Genomic DNA, 355 nt, shown 5'->3' with positions numbered 1-355 from the left:
TATTTATAAATATATCAGGTAATTACATGCAAAACATCTCGATTATTGATAAAAAGAAGTGTTTTCATCGCACTTCGCTGTTCGCGCCGTAACAGTGTTTCCGAGCAATGTCCGAATGTAATTACATGATAAATACTCGATTTTTAAAGACCTAGTCCTAATTGCATTCACAGGTAATCTAAAACTATAATTCCACTGAGTTATGATTTATATATTGCATATGCAACATGTTAAACTGTCTGTATCCATGAAAGTAATTAGCTTTATATATACGACTATGCGACCAAGGTCTATATAAGTAGACCTTTATGCGTCGGCGCGTTTCTAACCAAGGTCTATATAACATGCAACTCGC

This window comes from Penaeus monodon, chromosome 34, assembly GCF_015228065.2.
Source record: "Penaeus monodon isolate SGIC_2016 chromosome 34, NSTDA_Pmon_1, whole genome shotgun sequence".
Classification (NCBI taxonomy): Eukaryota; Metazoa; Arthropoda; class Malacostraca; order Decapoda; family Penaeidae; genus Penaeus; species Penaeus monodon.
The sequence above is the reverse complement of the archived record's forward strand: the minus strand, read 5'-3'. Positions refer to the sequence as shown.